This window comes from Cupressus sempervirens, chromosome 1, assembly GCF_028749045.1.
Source record: "Cupressus sempervirens isolate cs-2001-9-10 chromosome 1, ASM2874904v1, whole genome shotgun sequence".
Classification (NCBI taxonomy): Eukaryota; Viridiplantae; Streptophyta; class Pinopsida; order Cupressales; family Cupressaceae; genus Cupressus; species Cupressus sempervirens.
The window spans coordinates 894,299,296-894,324,239 of NC_143118.1; positions in this window are offsets into that span (position 1 = coordinate 894,299,296).

Sequence of the window (24,944 nt, forward strand, 5' to 3'; positions counted from 1 at the left end):
TATATATAATGCTAAGCTAAACAGGCAATGGAATGAAGTGGTGCATCATGTAGATCTTGACTAGTAGGTGACTACGACTCCCTTCCTTAACCACATCAGAAATGCCATACAGAACAAACACACACACACCATACACATGCAAGTATGGGGTAAGTATCCATAAGAAAGCACATGTGATAATAAACCATCTAACTAATCAATAACTGAAAATAATATAATAATCATCATGCATACATGAAATGTAGAGTCTAAGTAATCTCATCACATATCAACTGAATCCATAGCACAATATCTGATAGTCTCAAAACAATGTTGCTAACCATCAACATAAAACTAGCCCTAAAAGAGTTCGACAATGATAACAAAAATGCGACCTAGGGGCAAGCACTGCAAGTATAGTTTCCAAATATGCGAGCCATTAATTTTTCCAATGCATATATAATTCTACAAGAACAAATATTTGACTGTAACTTCAATGAATATTTTTAAGAGACGATTTTCACCAAACTTATCATAACTTTCACAAATTTTCATCAAAATGACTCAAACCAATGGGAAAAGAAAGATAGTTCACATATATTTCCATTGAGTGTAATTATATGTTCTTATTTGTCCAATTGTGGCCATACCAAATGTTTCAACCTGATTGTAGTTGGATATCCTCAGATCTACAAATAACAACTTTTACCAAAATACTCATAACTTAATCATTTCTCCATGAAATAAACCAAAACCAAAGCCAAAATAAAGTACTAAAATATAAAAATCTACAGATTATACATGGTTTCCAAGCTATACATGGCCATAAAAGACGTGGAATCACCACAAAAATTGAAACACTAATCAAAATAACAACTTAGAATCACTCCAAATTTGTTTCAAAAGTAACTATTTTCTTCCATTCTTGCTTTGGTTCAACCACACATCAGTGTGGTTGGTTATAACTTCCAAACCACCTTTGAAACCATCTCCTTACATTCTTTTAACCATTATACATTTTTGACAACATTTTATGCACTTTATGCATTTTTGCATTACAACTTTTGCAAGTTTAACTCTAAAATTGACAAATCTTTGTTGTTGATCTTAGAATGGTTTTGACAATTGAGTGTCAACACACTTAAGCCATTTTCTAAGTTCATGTCGAGCTAGTAATATATGCCGAGTATAATATATGCAAGTGTCAAGTTGCAATAGGTGCCAAGTCAGAAAGATAGTGTCGAATCATTCAAGTGCCAAGAAAACGGACAATGCCAAGCGAGTATGTGTGCCGATTGAATATTGGATGCCGAGCATATTTAGGTGTCGAGCTAGAAAAAACTTTAGTATGTGTCGAGAAAAAGTTTTATCAAGTGTTGAGTAATAAAAAATCAGCATATGAGTTTGTGCCTTCATAGACTAAGATGTAAACCATTTTGCATGCCAGCTAATGGATAGATCTCAAAGATTAGAGATAAGATCGAATCTATTTGATTCCCTATGTAATCAACATGCAACCAATTAGAAAAATGGAATGCTAAAGAGGAAAAAAAGATGAATCTCAACTGTAGATTCATACCTAACCCTAAGTCACGAAAACCTTTTAAGGAGGTCAAAGCCCCATAATTCAATAGAGTGAATAGTGTTGGAGTATTCAAATGGGAAGAATGCTTCTGAGAGGTGGGGAGGGGGAGGGAATCAGAATTATTACACTTCATTACTTAAAACTTTTAATTGAAAGTATATTACATGCATGTGAATATATGAAAGAAACATGAAGTAAACACATGCATCAACAACACATAACACTAGATTTTGATAACCCAGAAACCCTCCAGGAATAAGAAGGTAAAACTGGGGTGGGGATGATACCCACAAAATCACTACAGCAATAATAGTTTTGACTACTTCTAATGGTCTGCCCTGTGAAAGGCCTGCCTTGTTAAAGGTTTTACACTGTATCAATAGTGACCTGATTAAAGGATTTACAAAAACTTTTCATTAAGTGTCACCATGTTAAAGGATTTAATCACCTCTTCAAAGGATCTACAACCTAGCTGATAAGGTAACCTATCAACATAGGATTTCCTTTCTAATACAATTGCTAGAGAATATTAGGTATAATAAACTTGATAGCATACAATCCTTGATTGCTGAATTTAGGCACTTGATTTCCTTTCTCTGATCTTGATTCTTTGAAATTTGATGTCTATTCATATTCATTGCTTTGTTCTGGTCAACTGAATATCTAATTGCTACTCTTTTTCTTTAAGTCTTTTCACTCTTCGCTCTAAATTTCACTATAGCTTTCCATATGTTTCTTTTTCATTACTTACAATGAGATTTTTTCTTCCTTATAAAGACTTTCAAAGACTTAGGGTTAGGTATGGATCTACGATCCATATTGAATCTTTATTTCTCGCTCATTCCTTGCACTTTTATTATTGGTTGCATGCCTTCACCATTTTTCTTATTGGTTGTATGTAGATTGCATAGGAAATACAAAAGATTCAATCTTATCACTTAGATCCTTTGAGATTCATCATGTGTCATCCATAAAAAATGGTTTACATATGAGTTTGTGCCTTTTCAAACTCATAGATGCATTATGTGTTACTCGATACTTACTAATTCCTGATGCTCGACACATATAAGAAACTAGCTCACTCGATTGTTGTAGTGATTCTATCTTGCTCGGCATCATCTATGACTCGGCACCTAAATATTACTCGACACTTATATCATGCTCGACACTTGTAGTCATTCGCAACTTGATCTTCACTCGGCACTCAAAGATTGCTTGGCACTTGTTGGAATTTTGACTTGGCATACATAGTGCACTCGGCTTCAATGTAGAAAGTGGTTAAGTGTGTTGGCACTCAAATGTCAAAACCATTCTAAGACTAACAATCTCCCCCTTTGACATAAGCATTATTTGTCTAACCTTATAGGTACATAATTCATTCTGTTCAGCGTATGCACAAAATCTCAAAAACTTGTTCAAAAGTTTTGCAAGGAACAATATACCTTAAAATTCTTATAACTCCCCCTGAGCTGATTGTGCCAAAATTCCTATAACCAAAATTTTGATAAATTTGATACTCTTTAGCTATTTCTGTACTCTGTACCTTTGTTATACATTATATCTCCCCCTTTGTTATATCTCCCTCTTTTTGCTTATCTCCCCCTTTTTTGTTTATCTCCCCCTTTTTTGACACAAATGTCAAAGGGCACTGAGGGTTAAGACCATATTTCGCCAAAAATGCGCTATTTACCTCCATAATCATCTTGAGAGTTGCATCCCAATTATGCAAAGCAATTTCCAATGACTTGTGCTGGATGGCAGTCTCTATAGCAAGGTGAACGAGTCCATCTAAAGTAGAAAGATTAGGATCTTTCTTGAGAACAGTTTCAGCATAGACCTGTTCTTTATGGAGTACTTCCAAATGTGGGGTAATGGAGGATTGGAGTTGTATCAGTTTGGCCTTGATGGTGGCCTCTTCTGCTGTCAACACAACTACTTCTCTCTGGATGTGAAGTGTTTGATTAAAGTACTTCTCACTTTGAGCTGGATCTTTTGGTAGTTGCATGCTTGAAATCTTCAGATTCCTCTCCAGGCTCATTATTCTTTGGCTTGTCTCCTGTGTGAAGTATGAAAAGTCACACAACTTTTTGTACAATGAGAATATATTCTCAAGTACCTTTTTCACTTTGTCAAGCATCTTTGCCAATTCAACCTAGGAAAGTGCAATTTCACTAGATATTTTCTCATTTACTTTCCCTTGGAATTTCCTTTCAGACCATTCCTTAAGTTTTACATTAGTTTCTTGGTCTTCATTTGTCACCTGGTCAACAATATCTAATAATTGTTCCATTATATGCTTTGTCTCATCTAGTGACTACAAACTGAAGGCATCCATAAAGATGTCCTTAATCTCATGTAATGTTTGCTTTTGTTTATACTCCTTCCTAAGTATCTCCTGCCTCTTTCTTCTATTTAATGCTTCCTACACCTCAGTGATTTGATCAATGCTTATTGTTTTTGAGTCATAACTAGGTATGACTATCTCCTTATCTAATTCAAGGTCTCCATAGTGAAGGACCTTTGCAACTTTTGTAGTACTTGATCCTGGTGCTGACATTTGCAGAGGCATTGCATCATTTCTTAGTTGTTTTGAAGGAGTTCACAAGGTAGGAAAATTTATCAATGTTTGTATTGCCTCCTGCTCTTTAGGGGTTTTCTCTTATTCCTTCTCCTTCTATCTACTACCTTGATCAATTATAGAAATGTGAGGAAGTGCACCTTGTGTTTGTGTTGTAGGATCAGATGTAACAGTCTGTCCTATTTGTTCTATTTCTTTGTCTCCTGCTGCACTCAGCTTCTGTACTATGGGGTCAACTATTCCTAATAAAATAATTGTTTTCATTTGAAGGTGATCACTAGTAGCTATAGAGATGATGGAAGGTGGTTCTTGTGGATTCACCTTATCTCTAATTGTGTCTTCTACTAACTTTTGTAATTCATCCACACTGACCAATACTAGATCTGTACATAATTTTTCTTGTTGTGTGGATTGGTCAAGGATTCTTTTGAGATCCTTTGCAGTTAAAGGATTGATGTTCTGAGGAGAAGTGTCAGGAACATCCTTTACAATTATAGTGTCTGCGGGTGTGATGGGTACATGAGGAGGGCTAAAAGGTGGCAATTGTGTGTCTTGCACACTCTGGTCTTGTTGCTACTCCTACTCAGCTATTGCCATTTCATCTTGTTCTTGTATATCCTCCTCCTCACCTTTTTCTTTCTGCTCTCCATCTTTCTTTTCTTCTTTCTTCTTCTCTTCTTCTCCTGTTCTGTATTCTTTACTTCTTCCTCCTATTCCTCACTAGGCTCTTCATGTTTTATGTTTTGTCCTTCAAGGGGATCTTCTTCTCCATCCTTGACAGTAGTCAAACCATATATCAACTTCCATATTTTTGTTGACTTACTGACAACATCTTCAATCTTGTTTTGTAAGATATCAAAGGCTCTATACTTTGGTGTGAAATTGCCACTATATTTCTTAGTAGCCTTTGTTATTTGACCTCTTGTTAGGTTAGGCATCACTTGTGCTAAGGTAGATTCTCTTATCTCCTTTTCAATTTTTAGACAATAATGCCGTTTGTTTTCAATTATCTCATATAATTCTCTAGGCATGGTATTGTCTAGCTCTAGAGGTGTATACTTGAATTCAGCCATCATGGCATATACTGATTCTTCTATTTTGTTTTTCTCTTCTTTGCTTAGCTTGTTGAAATCAATGCTTTTCAAATCAGTAAAATCTACATTCTTAATATTTTCACAAATTTTATCTATGGCTGATTTGGGAGGATGACTTACCACTCTGAATTGGCTGATATCTTCTGAATTTGTTCTCTCCTCCTCATCAGAATCTAGTTGTGCTACATATTTTCTTCTTTTTCTCAGCACTTCACCAATCTATTCAATAGCCTTCTTCTTCTCTTTGATTTGTTTCTTGGCCTTTTGTGAAGATGCTCTTGTGGTATCCTTTGTGACTGGTATCTGTGGCTTGGCTTTAGTTGGCTTAGCACCCTTCTTTGTTTTGGGTTGGGCTAGAGGCTATCTGTTGTCTTTCTTTTCTTTGGCTTAGCTTGGGTTGGTGCTTCTTCAGCTTCTTCTTCCTCAGCACCTTCCTCCTTATCTTCACCTAGGCCTTGAGACAATTCCATTTGGCCTTGCCCTTGTTCATCCTCATCATCATCATCGTCATCATCATCTTCTTCTTCTACTTCAGCCTCAATTCCTTCACCAAATTTCTTCTTTATTTTCTTCACCAATTTATCTTTCTTCTTCATTATGGAGGTAGTCTTTAACTCTGTTACAACTTTGGATTTAACAACATCATATGTGCCAAAAGGCTTGGCAGACTTGTCTATTTCTTTTGCAAGCAATGTAGTGATTGCTGATGATGCTTCATCCACATCTAGTTCATAACCAAATGGCCTTAGCCATCTCACCCATGGAACTGTTGCTTGGATATAGGTGAAATCAATATCAATTAAGAAGCATATATCATTAATATGTCTTTCCACTAAGGAAACTAGTATTCTTACCCTTTGCTTCATGGATTTCTTGAAATCCTCAAAATAGCTTGTCATATGGGCTTCAAAGTTGTCACCCATCTGATCAATAAACTCATTAATTTGTGTAATTATAGTTTTGTTAGGATTCCAATATACCTTTCCTAGAGAAGGAAATTCTTCCATTATATAGAAGAATATACACATAAGAACTGAACTGAATTTGCATTGAGCACCTTTTGTTCTCCTTATTGCTCCTAGGTTTTCATTTATTTGTTGCAACAAAAGTTTTGACAGATCATATGTGTGATCTCTCTTTACCAGTTTGTAGGCCACATCAACAGCTATGCATGGCACACTGTTCAATCTGCTAGATTGATAGAATTTGTGAGATATTATTCTCATAGAAAAATCTAGAAGAGGGTTAGTGATAGTATCAATAGTCATACCTCTCTTATTCCATTTTGCTCCTATATTCTTTTCAATGATCTCTTTGGAATCATTGCATAGGGTCTTAGTCCGATCTGGGGTTGGAAAACTCATAACCCTATATACTATCCTTTTTGTAATCTTTACTAGACCTTTTTCCAGCCAAAAGCATCCATCATGAATTCTGCTTAAAATAATTTGTATCCATTCAGTTTTGAATCCTATAGGGTAAACTAGGGCATTGGTCAAACCCTTTCTCTCAACTATCTGGAATTCATCCTTCACAATCATGTTCTCGCATAGTCTATCATAGGCTTGGAATATTTCAAGATCACCTATGGCTCCAATTTTGCATTTATAACACTTCCGTACATCCTACACCATGACTACTTTGGATGGAACAATGGATAATGCGCTAGTAGGGTCGTTTTTGTAGGTGACTTCTGGAGTTGGCTTAAATTTGGGTTGTTTAACCTCAACTGACCAGCTGAACCTTATGACCTTCTTTTCCCTTGGGGTTCTTAGAACTAGAAGCCATTATTCTGATCTAGGGTTTTAAAGAAAAAAAACTTTTAACACTCAGTAGATCGGCACTCGATAAATACCTTTGATTGACAAATTTTATGCTGAATCGTTGTTGAAATCTGTGCAAAATGCAGTTCTTTCATCTCTCCTACGCTCTTCTCATCTTTGCTTTGCATTTGAATGGCGAGAAATGATCAAAAATTGACCTTATACCCTTCAAAACATAGCATTAAATGCTTAGTGCTTGTACAACTATAAACTTGGCACTTGAAGGTTTCAATCATGACTCGACATCAATTGACATTCCTCAACTCGACATCAACCATCAACTCAGTCGCTATTAGCAACTTGGCATGCATTGGGGCTTTACTCGACATCTGAGGACGACTCAATAGTATTTGCAAGAACTTCAAATTTTGACTTGGCATCTTTGCTTATGTTGATTTCTTCTTTGCAATACTTCTTTGTCTTGGGACTAATGTATGATATAACTTTGTATATCAATCCCATACACCTTTCTCATGCTTAGTTTGATGAAGTGTGATCACTTGACCCATTGGGTGAAGTGATCCCTTCACTTGATGTGATGCACTCATTTTTCTTCTTCCATGTCTTATTCATCTCTTCTCTTATGTGCTCAATGCCTACCTTTGCCTTCCCTTTGTTCAACTTAGAACTTGGTGCCTTGGACCTTGTTGGGCAATTCCTACTGATATGACCAATCTTCAAGCAACTGAAACATGTGGTTTGACTCAACCATATGCTATAGTTTCCTCTTAAATGTGTCCTTATGCAATTTTCAAGGACATGTCCATATTCCTGACAGTAATGACAGCTATACCTGGTGTCGTAATCCCAACAGTAGTGATTTCCATTGCCTTTTGTATTTGCTGGCTGATTTAATGTCCACATGGGCTTTGATCTGCATTCAAAGGCTCTATGTCCATACTTCTTGCAATTGTAGCAGTGACCTTCAAATCTTGGTGTCTTGATAATCCTAGTTCTACATTTATGTGCTTGATGTCCTTGCTACTTGCACTTATGACAATAGCTTACAATCTTAGGGTTATCAAGCTAATGGGCATTATTGCTCCTACACACATTAGAAGTGTTTCCTTTCTTACCACAGAAATGATAGGTAGGTTTGGTGTTCTTACCTTTTTTTTTCCTTTCTTTTGTAGTCTTGGATGACTCTCCTTCTTCAGTGCTGGTATATCCTAATCCTTGAGTGTCATTGCTGGACCTTGGGGATTTCAGCAACTGCTCAAAGTACTTGATGGCTTCATTAGGTTTGTTGAAGCTCTCTAAAATTTCCTTTTCTTTTCTCAAATTATCTTGCAATTGTTCATTTTTCATCTTCAGTGTAGAGATCTCAATGTCCTTCATATTCAGCTCATGATGTGCATTCATCATTTGGCTTAAGGTTTCTAGCTGCATGTTTGAGATTCTTTCAAACTCAATTGTCTTCTCCTCCAATCTATTTGTAAGATTTCTCTTATCATCTTCTATCATAGCTTTTTGTTTAATAGCCCTTTTCTTTTGTTCAGTCACTTCACAAAGCATTATGGCTTGTGATTCTTGTTCAATCTTCAAGATTATGATTTCTTCTACTTGAGATTTATTCATTTCCATCAGTTCTACTATTGCCGCATCGAACTCTTTAGTATCACCATTGGAAAATACTTCTATAGTATCAATCTCCTTGTAGTTTATATCATTTTCAGCTATGGCTATATCCTTCCTTCTTTTCAAAGATTTTTGTAATTCTTCTCTAGCTTCCTCCAATTTGTGTAGAGCTAGTTGAACATCAATCACTTTATTTTCTACTATCTTCCCAAGTTTAAAGACCTCCATTTTCTGACCTTTTTTCTCCAAGCTATTAGGCTTTTCCTTGTGAGAACTTTAGCTTTGATACCAATTGTTGGAGTATTCAAATGAGAAGAATGCTTTTGAGAGTTGGGGGGGGGGGGGTTTGAATCTGAAGTATTACACTTCATTACTTAAAACTTTTAACTGAAAGTCTATTACATGCATGTAAATATATGAAATAAATATGAAGTAAACACATGCATCAACAACACATAACACTAGATTTTGATAACCCAGAAACCCTCCAAGAATAAGAAGGTAAAACTGGGGTGGGGATGATACCCACAAAATCACTGTAGCAATAATAGTTTTGACCACTTCTGATGGTCTGCCCTGTGAAAGGCCTGCCTTGTTAAAGGTTTTACACTGTATCAATAGTGACCTGACTAAAGGATTTAATCACCTCTTCAAAGGATCTACAACCTAGCTGTTAAGCTAACCTATCAACATAGGATTTCCTTTCTAATACAATTGCTAGAGAATATTAGGTATAATAAACCTGATAGCTTACAATACTTGATTGCTAAATTCAGGCACTTGATCTGCTTTCTCTGATCTTAATTCTCTAAAATTTAATATCTGTTTGTATTCCTTGCTTTGTTCTGATCAACTAAATATCTAATTGCTGCTCTTTTTTTCTAAGTCTTTTCACTCTTCGCTCTAAATTTTACTATAGCTTTCCATATGTTTCTTTTTCATTACTTACAATGAGATTTTATATTCCTTATAAAGACTTTCGAAGACTTAGGGTTAGGTATGGATCCATGATCCATATTGAATCTTTATTTCCTGCTCATTCCTTGCACTTTTATTATTGGTTGCATGCCTTCACCATTTTTCTTATTGGCTGTATGTAGATTGCATAGGAAATACAAAAGATTCAATCTTATCACTTAGATCCTTTGAGATTCATCATGTGTCAGCCATAAAAATGGTTTACATATGAGTTTGTGCCTTTTCAAACTCATATACGCATTCTGTGTTACTCGGCACTTACTAATTCCTGATGCTTGATACATATAAGAAACTAGCTCACTCGACTACTGTAGTGATTCTATCCTGCTGGGCATCATCTATGACTCGGCACCTAAATATTACTCGACACTTGTATCATGCTTGACACTTGTAGTCACTCAGCACTTGATCTTCACTCAGCACTCAAAGATTTCTCGGCACTTGAAGATCATTCGACACTTGTTGGAATTCTGACTCGGCATACATAGTGTACTCGACTTCAATGTAGAAAGTGGCTAAGTGTGTTGGCACTCAAATGTCAAAACCATTCTGAAACTAACAAATAGAGTGTGAGTGAGTGAAGAATAGAAAGAACAAGAGGTGAAGTGGTAAGATGACATACATGGTGACTTAGCAGATTACAAGATCAATTTGAAGAATAGAGTATTAGTACTACAAATAGCTTCATATTAGATCAACAAGGATCAGATTGGATTGAATAGCGATTTGAAATCAGCAATAACAAATTGCAAGTGACCAGGTCAAACATTCTACTATACTTTTTAACAATTGTATTAGTAGAATGAAATCTTATGGAGATAGGTTGGTTTAATAGCCATTGTATAAATCCTTTAACAAGGGGACATTCCTAGTGAATTTTTTGTAAATCCTTTAGACAGGTACACTTTTAACAAGGTGTAAGAGTCTTTAATAGGGTAGGCCCCTCACAGGGTAGACCATGGCTCATAGTCAAACATTGTAACCTTGACAAGGTACATTATAGATGCAGTGATAAGTTGTGGGTGTCATCCCCACCGCAGTTTTACCTTCTCATTTTGGAGGGTTTCTGGGCAATCAAATCTGGTGTCAACTATTTTCATGCATGCTTTTACTTTCATGTTATTTAATTATGTTACATGAATTAATTGATTTAAGTTAAAAAGTTTTATTGGTTAAAGCTTGATACTTCTAATTCACACCCCCCCCCCCCTCCCCCCCCCCTCCCACCTCTCAAAAGTATACTTCCCACTTGTAAATTCCAACAATTGGTATTAGAGCTAAGTTCTCATCAGGAGAAGCTTTACAACTTGGAAAAAATATCTAGACATGGAGTTCTACAAGCTTGGGAAGATTATAGAAAACCAAGAGATTGAAATACATCTCATTCTACATTCTTTGAAAGAAGCTAGGGAAGAACTAAGGAAATCGCTAAAGAGAAGAAAAGACATTGCTATAGCTGAGAAAGATAGACAATACAAGGAAATTGACACCACTAAAGTATTTGCAAGTGGAGACTCAAAGGAATTTGATGCAACAATTGCAGACCTAATGGAGAAAAATAGAGCTCAAGCAAAAGAGATCAGAACTCTCAAGATTGAGCAGGAATCACAAGCCATGATGCTATGTGAAATAACTGAATAGAAGAAGAGAGCCATTGACGATAAGGTCATGATAGAAGATGACAAGAGAAACTTAACCAAAAAATTAGAGAAGAAGTCAACTGAGCTTGCCAGAGTTTCCAACATGCAACTAGATACCCTAAGCCAAATGATGAATACCCATCATGAGTTGAATGTCAAAGACATTGAAATCTCCACCCTAAAGTTAGAGAATGAACAATTTCAAAATTATTTGAGGAGATAAAGAGAAATTGTAGAGAGCTTCAACAAGCCCAATGAATCCATCAAGTACTTTGAGTAGCTACTAAAATCTCCAAGATCCAACAATGACACATCAGGACTAGGATATACTAGCACTGAAGAAGGAGAGTCGTCCAAGACTGTTGAACAAAGAAGTGACAAAGATAAGAATTCAAAACCCACTTGTCATTTTTGTGGTAAGAAAGGACATACTACTAATATGTGTAGGAGCAAGAATGCCAATCAACATGACAAACTTAAGAACATGGGTCATTGTCATAAGTGCAACAAGCAAGGTCATCATGCACATGACTGCAAGACCAGAACCATCAAGACACCTAGATTTGAAGGACACTACTACAACTACAAGAAGTATGGACATAGAGCCTTTGAATGTAGATCCAAGCCTATGTGGTCACCAAACAAACCATCAAAGACAAGAAGTCATGGACACCACTACAATTGGGACTACGACACTAGGCAAAGTTGTCACTACTGTCAAGAGTATGGACACATCCCTGAGAATTGCATAAGAACACATTTTAGTGGAAGCTACAATAGATGGTTGAGCCAAACAACATGCTTTAGTTGTTTGAATACTGGTCATATCAACAAGCATTGGCCAACAAGGACAAAGGCACCTAACTCAGAGTCAAAAAAAGAAGAAGCAAGGTAGATGTTGAGTACATCAGAGGAAAAATGAATAAGACATGGAAGAAGAAAGATGGATATAGCACATCAAATGAAGGGATCACTTCACCTAAAGGATCAAGTGGTCATACTTCATCAAACTAAGCAAAAAGGTATGTGGGACTGATATTTAAATGCTTTATCATAGAAAAGTTCCTAGAATAAGTTACTACTAAAAAGGATAGATCAACATGAATAAATATGCAAGGTTAAATCTTCAAAGTTTTCACACTGTTGCCGAGTAAGGAAAGTTTCCTTTAGATGCCGAATAAAATCCTAGTGTATGCCGAGCTACTAGCCAAAGTTAATTGAAGCTGAGTTAGTAATGGTTGCCAAGTAATAGGAAATTCTTATTGAAGCCAAGTAAGGGAAACTCTAGTGAATGCCAAGTGGTGGAAAATCAATGGAAGCCGAGTGAAATAGAAATTGAATAAGGAGTAGAGCGGATAGTTGTATATGCACTAAGCATTAAATTCTATGTAATGAAGGGTATAAGGTTGGATTTTTGATCATTTCTCATCATTGCAAATACAAAGCAAGAGCGAGAAGATCACAGAAGCAATTTCCAAGTAGAGATTGAAGCTTTTGCCAAGATTCTAGCAAAGATTCAACACCATTTCATTGATATAAGGTATTTCTCAAGTGTCGAGCTACACAGTTATGCAATTTTTATATCTTGAAACCCTAGTTTTCAGAAATGACATCTAGCTCTAGGAATCCCAAGGACAAGGAACCATTTGAGGTTCAGGTAGTGAGCGATAAAGTTAAACAATTGGATATTAGGCCAATATTTGAAGTCATGTACAAGAACAACCTTGCTGGTGCATTATCCATCATCTCATCAAAAGTTTTTATGGTCCAAGACGTCAGAAAATGCTACAATTGTAAGGTTGGAGAAACTAGCAATATGGAGATATTGCAAGCCTACAACAAACTATGTGAGAACGAGGTATTAAAGGAAGAATTTTATATTGTTGAAAGGAAGGGCTTAACCCATGCCTAGATTTCCCTACAGTTTTCAAGAAGAAGTGGATAAGAATAGTTTTGAACAGGATTCACAATGGATGCCTATGGTTGGAAGGTGGACCTATTAAGCTGTCAAAAAAAATCATACATAGGGTGACAGGATACCCAACCCTAAAACAACCAAAGACCCTAAGGAGTGATTCAAAAGAAGCCAGTGAAAGGAACACTAGGGAAAAGTGGAATAAAAGAGGCATGACAATTGACACAATCGAAGATCCACTTGTAGAATTTGTTGTTAGGGTTATATCTCACAAATTCTACCAGTCAAGCCGACCGAATAGTGTACCATGCATTGCAGTTGATGTTAGATACAAACTTGTTAAGAAGGATCATACATGTGATCTAGTAGAACTACAACTGTAGCAGATTATGGAGAATTTGGGAGCAATAAGGAGATCCAAGAGTGCTCAGTGCAAGTTTGGATCAATTCTAATATGTACATTCTTTTATATTTAGAATGAATTTCCTTCTTTTGACAAGATAGGTTGGAAGACCAATAGGTCTATAACAGTATAGATTAATGAGTATATAGAGCAAACGGGAGTAAATTTTGAAACCATCATGAAAAGCTATTTTGAAGACTTTAAAAAGTCTATGAAGCAAAGGCTTGGAATACCAGTTTCCCTTGTAGAGCAACACATCAATGATATTTTCTTTTTAGTTGATATTGGTTTCACTTACATCCAAGTAGCAGTACCAAGAATCAGATGGCTAAGACCACTTGGATATGAGATAAACATAGATGAGGCCTCAGTAGCAATCACAACATTGCTTGCATAATAAATTAACAAAAGTGCAAAACCCTTCGACACTTATGATGTTGTAAAGTCAAAAGTGGAAATGGAACTGAAAACTACATCCACAATAAAGAAGAAAGACAAATTGTTCAAGAGACTTAAGACCAAATTTGGAGAAGGAACAATAGAAGGAGAAGAGGATGATAAAGAAGAAGAAGACAAAAAAGACGAAGGAGAACAAGGGCAGGAGCCACTTTCCTTGACACAAGGCATGGGAGAAGATGAAGAGGAAGAAGGTGCAAAGGAGGAACAAGCCAAGGAAGCACCTAACAAATCATAGCCTAAGAAAAGAAAGGCAAACACCAAGCCAATAGCAAAGTCAAAGAAACAGAAGGCTACTCAGCCAAGCCCTACAAAGCCCACTACAAGAGCAAGCACAAGGGCTACCACTCAAAAGGCCAAGGGGCAGGTCAAAGAAAAGAAGAAGGCAACTAAGCAACAAGAACTACAAAGAAAAGACTAAGAAGAAAATATGTTGCTCAACCTGATCCAGATGAAGAGAGAATAGAGTTAAAAGACACAAGCTAATTTAGAGTGGTAAGTCATGCATTAAAATATGATTTAGAAAACATTTGTGACAATGTTAAAGATAATGCTAACTTAAATGGCTTGAAGAATATTGAATTTAGTAAGTTAAGTAGGAATGAGTAGAACATGGCTGAAGAATCAGTTTATACCATGATGGCCAAGTTCAAGACCACCCCACTTGAACTTGACAATTCAATGCCTAAGGATTTATATTCTATTGTTGAAAATAAATGGCATTATTGCCTCAACATGGAAAAGGAAATAAGAGAGTCTACATTGGCTCGAGTCATGCCAGAGCTGAAAAAAGGTCAAATAACCAAGGCTAGCAAGAAGCATGGGAGCAAATGCACCCAAATATAGAGCCTTCAACATTCTTCAAAACAAGATTGAAGATGTTGTTAAGAAGTCCACTCAAATGTGGAAGTTAATATATGGGCTAACAATAGTTAAACCATGAGAACATATCCTCTTGAAGGAAATAATGATGAGGAAGAGGAGGAGAATGAAAAATAAGAAGAAATAGATAAAAAGAAAGGAGACAAGAGAGTAGAGGAGACACAACAAAGAACAGATAAAGTGGCAACTACTAAGGAGCAACAAACAGATTAGAGTGTGCAAGACACACAAATGCCACCACCAAGCCCTCCACATAACACCTCTACACCTCTGGACATAGTGAAAGTAAAGGATGTTCTTGAAAACTTTGGTTAGAACATCAATCCATTGACTATAGAGGATCTTAAAAAGATCCTTGACCAATCAACTCTACAAGCCAAGTTGTGTGACAACCCAGTTTTGGTCAGTGTGGAACAGTTGCAAAAAGCTATAGCTAACTTGATAAGGGATAAGGTGAATCCAAAAGGACCACCTTCTAACATCCCTACAACTACAAGTGGACAACCTATAGAGCAAAAAAGTATAGACACATCTACCAAGGTTGATTCCATAGTTAAATTCTTGATGATTGAGCACAAGACTCAGAATACAGAAGAGAAAGAGCTTGCAAAAGATCAAATAGGGTAGATAGACACTTTTGTCTCTACAAAACAAGAACAAGGTGCACCCCAAATAATTGTGATTGACAAAGATAAATTAGAAGAGGAAAAAGAAAGTCCAAAAGAAAAGGAGCAGGAGGCAATTCAAACTTTGATAAATTTTCCAACTATTGGAACTCCTACAATGCTTTAGAAGCTGAGCACTGATACCATGCCATTACAAATCACTGCACTAGACTTGAGCTCTACAAGAGTAGCAAGGGTACTTCATTATGGAGACCCAACATTGGACAAAGAAATATTCATTCTCAAATATGACTATGACAATATTACTCTTGAACAAATTAACCTAATGCAAGAGGCATTAGAGAGGAAAAAGAAGCAAGAGATACTCAGAAATGAGTATAAATAGAAGCAGACACTACATGAGATCAAGGGCATCTTCTTAGACACCTTTATCCTGTGATCACTTGATGAAACAAAGCCCCTTATGGAGCAACTTTCAGAAATAGTGGACCAGCTACAAAGTGAAGACCATGATACCAATGCAAAATTGATGGAATGGTCAGAAAAGAAGTTTCAGACAAAGGTGAATGAATGAATATCTAGTGAGATAGCACTTTTATAGGTAGAACTGGCTAAAAAAATAGATAAAGTGAAGGAAATACTTGAGAATATGTTCTCATTGTATACAAAATTGTGTGGTCCTTCCATTTTTACATAAGAAACTAGCCAGAGAATAATGAGCTTGGAGAGAAACTTGAAAATATCTAGCATGCAACTACCAAAAGGTCCAGCTCAAGGTGAGAAGCATTTTCACACAATACTTCACACACAAAAGGAACTAGCTATCTTAACAGCAGATGAGGTTAATACAAGAGCCAAATTAGTTCAAATTCAATCTGCTCTAACCCCTTGTATGGAGATTTTACAAAAGGAACTAGCATACATAGAAAATGTGTTAAATAAAGATCCAAATCTTTCTACATCAGATGGTTTAGTTCACCTTGTAGTAGAGACAACTATCCAAATCAAATCCATAGAAGTTGCACTACAAAATTGGGATGCTGGTCTGAGGATTACAATGGAAGTAAACAAAACCTTCTTGGAAAATTACTCAGTTAGAGTATAACCCTTTGACATAAGTGTCAAAAAGGGGGAGAAATAAAAAACAAAGGGGGAGAAGTTGTAAAGCTAGGAGACTTAATCTGCAAGGGATACATGTGAAAGGGGGAGTCAAAACAAAATAGAGAACAGAGAAAAAAAAAAGGGGGGAGTGAACAACAAAAGCACAAGAAACAAAGCACATCAGATAAAGAGTATTAGAATGAATCAACATGAAACAAATCCGCTATGAGAAGTTTTGGATATAGTAAAGGCACATCAACTTAGGGGGAGTTACACATTTTGAGGTATATAGTTCTTCACAAAATTTTGTATATATTCTGAACTAAAGTTATATTATACTTAAGGGAGTTAGATACATCATGTATAGTTAAGTTTTTTTGACACTCATGTCAAAGGGGGAGATTATTGATCTTAGAAAGGTTTTGACAATTGAGTGTCAACACACTTAAGCCATTTTCTTAGTTCATGCCGAGCTAGCAACATATATCGAGTATAATATATGCAAGTACCAAGTTGTACTAGGTGCCAAGTTAGAAAGATAGTAAGTGTCGAGTCATTTAGGTCTTGAGCAAATAGACAGTGCCAAGGGAGTATGTGTGCCGAGTGAATAACAGATGTTGAGCATAGTTAAGTGCCGAGCTAGACAGAACTTTAGTATGTGCCAAGCAAAAGTTTTATCAAGTGCCGAGTAACATAGAATCAACATATGAGTTTGTGCCTTCACAAAATAATATGTAAACCATTTTGTATGCCAACTAATTGATAGATCTTGAGGATTAGAGATAAGATCAAATCTATTTGATTCCCTATGTAATCAACATGCAGCCAATTAGAAAAAATGGAATGCTAAAGAGGAAAAAAGGATAAATCTCAACTGTAGATTCATACCTAACCCTAGGTCACAAAAACATTTTAATAAGGTTGAAGCCCCATAATTCAATAGAGTTAATAGAGTGCGAGTGAGCAAAGAAAAAAAGGAACAAGGGGTGAAGTGTTAAGAGGACATACAGGGTGACTTAGCAGATTGCAAAATCAGTTAGAAGAATAGAGCATTAGTATTGCAAACAACTTCATATTAGATCAGCAAGGATCATATTGTATTGAATAGTGATCTAAAATTAGCAATAGTAGATTGCAAGTGATCAGGTCAAACATTCTACTATACTTTCTAACAATTGTATTAGCAGAATGAAATCCTATGGAGATAGGTTGGTTTAACAACCATTGTATAAATCCTTTAACATGGTGACATTCCTAGTGAATGTTTTGTAAATCCTTTAGATAGGTACACTTTTAATAGGGTGTAAGAGCCTTTAACAAGGTAGGCCCCTCACAGGGTAGACCATAGCTCATGGTCAAACATTGTAACCTTGAAAAGTTACATTATTGTTGCAGTGATAAGTTGTAGGTGTCATCCCCACCCCAATTTTACCTTCTCATTTTGGAGGGTTTCTGGGTGATCAAATATGGTGTCAAATATTTTCATGCATGCTTTTACTTTCATATTATTTAATTATGTTACATGCATGAATTTATTTAAGTTAAAAAAAATTTATTGGTTAAAGCTTGTTACTTCCCCCCTTGCCCCCACCCCCCCTCAGAAGTATACTCCCCACTTGTAAATTCCAACATTTGCACGGACACTTGAATCACCCAAAAATGGAATTATATGGACATTTTATATCAATTTTAACCTTTATGAGGAATTCTTTCATATTTTGATATTCTTGATCACTTTAAGACCTCCATGCATAATTTTGACAACTCATTACGAATTGCTTCTCTAGCCTTTCCATTTTAACTTATGGACTCAAACACATTATAAATGTCTTAAAGAAATTTTAATATCTGATCTAAGGACTCTTAACCTCCTTGTACTCTTGTACTTTAGGTGCTCCTGCACCATACTCCCAACTTTGAAAATTTTCCATGTCCCATGAAAATGCTTTTGTGAATAATCTGCAAACAAGCTTAGCCCCATGCTTATATTACACATGTTGAGAATAGATTAAAGAAGCTAATCAAAGAGGGAGATTGTAAAAGGAGATTATTGAGAACATAAAAGTATGACTAATATGCTTTAATCATTATTTTGTCACTAATGTCAAACCTACTATTTGTTGGTAAGACAACTGCTTATAAGATTAAATACTATCGCTTATTTGATTGATGAAGAGGATTTGATCAAAAGATGTAACAATAACACCTAGAGGAAAGGTTGAGTTATGATTATGTAGAGAAGTACAAGAATCAGTTAAGACAGTGATAACATGATGTATTGATAATCTACTTAAGGTTACAAAGGCTAGTTACACTAAGAAAATTTAGAAGAACAAGTTACACAAAGTTTGTCTACTAAGCTTGACTGAGTGGATAGTAGGTGCCGAGAAAAGTCAGTGCAAGCTGAGTAGAAAATAAATTGGAGCCAAGTAAAAGTTCATTCTAGTGTATCTTGAGCATAACAATGGATGTCGAGTAAAGTTTAGTTGATGTCGAGCACCAACAAACTTTAGTTCGTGTCGAGTATTTTTTAGAGGATGTCAAGCAATGCAGTATGTGTTGAACATCAGAAGCAAGATAATGTCAAGCTACTGCATTATTTAAAAGATCATGAATTTGATTGATCTAAGCTAAAAAGTTTGTTTTCTTGGATTATGTGAACCAGGTGGAAGATAATATTGATGAGCTAGAGACACATAATTCAAGTTAAACTATTTTTGGGCGAATTCAAAGAGGATTCTAGGAGAAGTTTCTAAAAGAGATATAGAATGTGGGGTAGATTCATTGTATCCTACCTAATCCATCTAAATCCTAAATTGGATGATAGAGAATGAGCAGAAAAAGATCTTAATTTCCTATTTATAGGAATGGTTGGTCATGAAGCAAGGTTGTCATTTGCGAGAACTCAAGGAAGAGAAGAAGTCAAGGGTTTTGCTTCATCAAGTGACCTAGAGAAGAGATTGCAATGGCATGTTAAGCAAGACAGCTTAAGAATATGAATGCTTGAAGGATGAACAAGCTATCAGAGTTGCAATGTATGAAGGCCAAGTAGAATGGAGGACTAAATAGTGATCTGTAATTTGCAAGTGAAGTTGGAAGTTGTTATCAGATCAAAGCCTTATTGTTACTCTCTAATAATTGTATTAGTCTAGGGTAAATCCTTTGGATTAAGGTTGACCTAACAGTCATTTCTAAATCCTTTAACTGGGTGACATTCCAAGTGAATGGTCTAAAGTCCTCTAACAAGGCTCGCTCCTAATAGGGTGATTGAAATCCTTTCACAGGGTCACATTTAACAGTGTGTATTGTAACCTTTAACAAGGTTGGCCTTTCACAGGGCATCACTTCAGAAGAGTGAAAAAGAGTAGCATGTTACTAGTAGTTTTTCCAAAATTGGGTTTCCACATAAATCATTATGTCAATTGTGTTGATGAATCTGTTATGTTTCATGTTTACATTTCTACAAGTTGATTTGACAATAACCTATGAGTTTTAAGTGATTGCATAATCTTATGGGTGCATGTATGGGTATAAATATTTTATGGGTTCACTAAGTTGTGAAAAGTTTTATTTATACATCTAGAACTTGGAAAATTGATTCACACAACCCCCCACCCCACAACAACCAAGTTATTCTAAATTATTCCAATAACACACTCTATCTTGCAACTAACTCTCATGAATAGAGTTCAAATTGTTGATAAAAAAAAGGTTCCATAAATCCACCAATCCTCTTGCTACTATTCAACTACCCACATATTGCCATCTTACCCATACAAGACTTTGGAAGATGCACTACCACTCTCTACTATTGGTTACTCTCTTTGCACCTTCTATGCAGCTTCATCTTGATGGAGACAATATCAAGACCCCTTCTTAAGTCTTCCACACACACACACTTTCTTTTTGTAGCTTTGATGGATGAGAACCCTGTAACCATAATAATAAAAATCCACAACACAAATTTACCAACTCAAATCTTTTGTTGGGTTATAATACCAATTTGATGTAAATATAATTTCAAACAAACCCAAATATACATATCACTAACATTAAACATTCAACATAGAGGCATTTCATGAGGTTAAACACAACCAAGCTTAATATTCTCCCATTCCCATAGCTTGGTTTGTATTCCAGATTCCATTATTCATAATGTTTGTTCCAAAAAAACTATTTCCAAACTCTTTAGAGTAATTATTTGAAATTAGTCCTTCTCAATCATATCCAAAGCTTTGCCCAATCCACCAACCCAATTACAAGTTATGATCTTTGTATCGAGACCAATATCTTTCTCAAAAAAAATCCAAAAAATAAAATAAAATAAAATTGACCATTTATTATAAATGTCTTAAAGAAATTCTAATATCTGATCTAAGGAATCTTAACCTCCTTGTGCTCTTGTATTTTAGGTGCTCCTGCACCATTGCCCTATTAGGAGCAATAAGGATTGTTAGGTCCACCTTGTGAAAGGATTTATACAATATAATGAAGTATGTACTCAGTTAGGAGATTCTACATAAGACTATTAAGTCGACCTTGTTAGAGGATTTTGCTGATGCACTTGTAGGATGAACCAGTAGCTGATATCTGCTATGCAACTTAGTTTTCTAAATGAGATTTTTTTGATGTAGAAAGATCACCTTAATGTGATGGATTAGACTTTGCTTTTCCTTATACTGCTTGTAGCCTTCAAAATCACATGTTCTTCACATTTCATTTATATTCTCTTCTATATCTGACAATATCTCTCTCATATATACCAATCCAAATAATTACCTTCTAGTGTCGGCTATAATACCATATTAAAAAATCTTCACTAATTCAACTCAGTACTAACACTCAGGTTCATATGTCCACTCAGGTGATATTTTGATACTCAACAACATAGTGAACTTGAAAAACTCTAGCACTCGATGGACATTGGTGCATGGTCCACATTGATCATTGACGAGTAGGTGTGAACTCAGTTAAGATTGATGACTAGAAAAACATTGTAGAGCTTGATTGACACTGAAACAACTTGGTTAGAATTGAAGCTCGGTTGACACAACTATTCCCTTTGCTTGGTTAACATAGCTAGCTTGGTTGACATTGTCTTTTGCTCTTGTTTGGTTAACACTTCATGTTGGCTCGATTGATACTGTCTACACAGTTAACTCTGTAAAACTCAGTTACAATGCAACCAACCAAATGACTAAGTGTTTTAGCACTAATTGATAAATAGTCTTACCATAAGGTCAATGATTTTACCTACAAAGAAAGCTCTAACTTGAAGTTGTGGAAGTAAAAGTAAGGAAAGATGATTAGTGATAGTTGATATAGGATAAGCCATAACCCAGTAATCTAAAAATCATTATGGCTTAAGGAATCCATAAAATTGAATTGATCAGCAAGAAGGAATTTGATGAACTAGATAATGTGGTCACTTCACTAAAGGGAGACATAACAAACCAGACTGGAGTGACGTCTTCACTACCTATAGATGAACTACTTAGTGAAGATGTGAGTGCATATTCAAAGGTAGAAATATTGGAATTGGGAGTTGACAAGATTAATGAACTATTCGCTATATTCCTTTATAATGGAAGATTGAAGAAGGAACAAAAACACTTGATAAACACCACACTGTATCATGCAATATACATTCTTGACTTCTTTTAGGTTGATTGGGTAAGACTTGTACTGAGTAGAGTACATAATGAAAATATATGGTTAGACAAGTCTTATAGGATTACCAAGGAAGTCATCTAAATCATAACTGGATTCAAATCTATGGAACAAAGCTAACAATAGGGAAGTTTTGCTCAAAACATTTGTGAGAGCCAGAAGAGTGAGGAAGGATGGGTGATCAATTAACATCAATGGTAATCCAAACCCTAAAATAAGATTTTCTACAATGGTGATAGCCTATTGAATCTATTACTCTAGTAGGGATAATAATGTACCCAGTGGAGTAACATACTATGCATACCAAATCATCCACAATCATATCCCAATTGACCTAAGTGGATGGTTGCATGAACAAATGATGATTAACCTTAATGATCTCTTTAGTTTTGTTATCAATTAGTGTCAAACACTTAGTCATATAGAAGATAGAGTTGGTTGGTCACCATTGTGACTGAGTAACTCTATATAGGCCAAGTTATGTATTTGTTAGACTTGTATATGTCAAGCTCTATAGGAGTTGAGAAAGTCTATGGTCACCAAGTATCCCTGTGGAACCCAACTATAGTGAATGTTGATTAAGTAGAGTGAGTGTGTGTTGAGTCATACAGAAGGAAGCCAAGCTAATAGAGGTCGAGCATTAGCAGGCAGAATGGTTATGACTGAGCATCAGGAACTATATGTGTCGAGTAACACTATTTGAACAAGAATGTTTGAAATGACACAAAATATGAGGTAAACTATTTTGGGTCGACATGGAAATGACATTTAATGATCGTAGATTTTGCTATAGAGTTTGGTACACATTTTGGCATGGATCACTAATCTTAATGAAGGAAAGTTATCCAATTAGATTAAGAGGCAAAAGGGAAGCATCCAGATCATTGATTATGTTTTAGAAAACTCTACATATAGCTATTTAAGGGAAGATCCAAACCCTATTCTACATGATGCAAAGTGTGGTAATGTGTATGCGAAGGTGATCCAGGAGCAACCTGAGTTGCCTTGTAATCCTTCTCATTTTTGTTCATTCTAGTCATTATCATTGAGTTTATAGTGTTAACCAAGTGCAATTTTGACTAAGTTAGTGTCAACCATCTGTATTAACTAAGTGCAGTGTTAACTTGCAGTGTTAACCGAATTACAATGTTGACTAAGTTATAGTGTTAACCAAGTTTCTATGTTTACCAGTAGTGTTAACTAAGTTGTAGTATTAATTGAGTGTTCCTTCGTGTGCTAAGTGAACCTGATATTTGTCGATACTTGAAAGTCAAACTTTCTAATGCTCGATCATGTCTTGGTTCTTGCTTTGCTTGAGTTGTATGTGTTCAATTTCTAGTGTGAGCCAACCTTGGCATTTAATTTGGTTATATTTATTTAATTTGTCGACTTGTGGCTTAAATGTGCATTTAATTCAAGGGTTTATTTAATTTGTAATATATTGGGCTGACCTATGGCTTAGTTGGGTATATGTAAGGGGTGGAGTCTTAAGTAAGAATCATCCATCTTGGAGAAGAGGATAAAGGAGAGGAGTGAACTTTGAGAAGGGTCAGTAGCTGAGGCTTGGAAAATAAGGAGATTTCTTGGTGGCTTGCAAGCACAAGTTTAGATTTTCCTTGGAGGTTTCTACTATAGTGTGGATCTAGACTAGCTAGGATTTAGGGTTTGGATTGGATCTTGAGGATCTTGTAGAATTATTACTTGCTTTATATTTGGTCATAACCTAGAAGGCCTTATAGCTCGATACATTGCTTGTAATTAGTTATCTTATGAATCAAGTGTTGTGAATTGGTATCAGATTGTGCATTGTCGTTGTGTTTCCATTGTGTGGTTATTTGTTGGGGGCTAGGACATCTCCTTTGGGGATGCTACTACCTTGCATTGCATGAAATGGTATCAAAGTGAAGGTTTTCCTAAGCGTGTAGATAAATTGCTAAAGCTGAGGCAGTTTGCACCAAGACCTTGGGTTGGGAGAAGTTGATCTGAGAAGATCTTGGTTTGGTGGTGGATTATTCTTTTTGTAGCCTTAGATGTCTTGGTTGTGAGGTGGAAGATTGGAAGATAGTTACAAATATGAAAGGTTGATCTTGGATGATCAAAAAGATTTTATGTAATTTATGTTGGAGATCCATGTTCTTGGACTTGTGATTTGTTCTTGGTTGTTCGTGCGAGGTGGTAGATTGTGATCTGACTTGCAAACAATTTGGGTTTGTCACAAGGTGTGTGGGAGAGATTTGTCGTAGAGGGTTTGTGAATATCTTGGAAGATGCTCCCAAGAAGATTGAACCTTGGTATGATTGTGAATATTTACAATATAGTGGAGATGAGGATTAATGAAATGATTACTCAGGTGGATGTTCTTGTGAATGCTACTTTTTCTAAATGATTTGAGAAATCAAAGAAGAAAATTGTATGCTACTGGAGTTGGAGTTCATCAATCCAGAAGAAAGTTGTTTGGCTAGTTAGAAGACTTGTTTGAGAATGAAGACAACATGGAAAGGTTGAGGAAGAGGTTGGTTTTTTTGATCATTTTGTGGAGTCTGACACAAAACCTGTAGAGAAACTTGTGATTGTTGCTAAAGAGGTTCCTAAACTTGTTGATGCTAGCATGAAGATTCATTTTCATTATCAGTTGG